The sequence below is a fragment of the Montipora capricornis genome, chromosome 8, assembly GCF_036669925.1.
Source record: "Montipora capricornis isolate CH-2021 chromosome 8, ASM3666992v2, whole genome shotgun sequence".
NCBI lineage: Eukaryota > Metazoa > Cnidaria > Anthozoa > Scleractinia > Acroporidae > Montipora > Montipora capricornis.
In genome coordinates this window covers 26,052,779-26,053,411 of record NC_090890.1, presented here as the reverse complement: position 1 = coordinate 26,053,411, position 633 = coordinate 26,052,779, and positions in this window count along the sequence as shown.

Here is a 633-nt window from a genome sequence, read left to right as displayed (position 1 = left end):
TCGCTCCAGTCGACTTTGTAAGTGCTTTTATCATGTAACATTTAAAAAGGTCTTAAATCATTAGGCAACAATGGTTCGACACGAAGAGCAAAACATGAAGAATGGTTGTGCTTGCAATTGGATTTGAGAGTTGACGGCCAGTTGACCTCCAGTTCCCGCATGAACTTAGAGCCTTTTACAGTTTTCTAAAGCCGTGACTGAATTACATTTAGATCGGGAGATATTATTTAAAGAAATTTGCACATCTCCTGGAGCTCAAACTTGGTACATAAAAGTGACCTGAGATCTTAGGAGATCTTAGGAGATCTGACCTTTAACTGATTAGTTTCATATCATTTCTCAGTTATTTTCAGTCACCGGATGACTCCAGACCTCCTATTTACAGAGTGACTCTTAAGTTATTGAAACGAACAAAGAATCCAACGAACTATGTTGACGACTTTGACGCCAAAGACGTGTTTCAAATTCCAATTGAGATGTGAGGTATTGAAAGTGAGTATCTCGTCACTAGTGTCTCAGTTCCGAAGTGAGGAAACTGAGAAAACAGTTTTGAAATCGAGACTAACGTTGAAGCACTCATGTCTCTCAAATTTAAAATTGTATGAAGCAGCGCTTGATTGCGGAAGATAACGG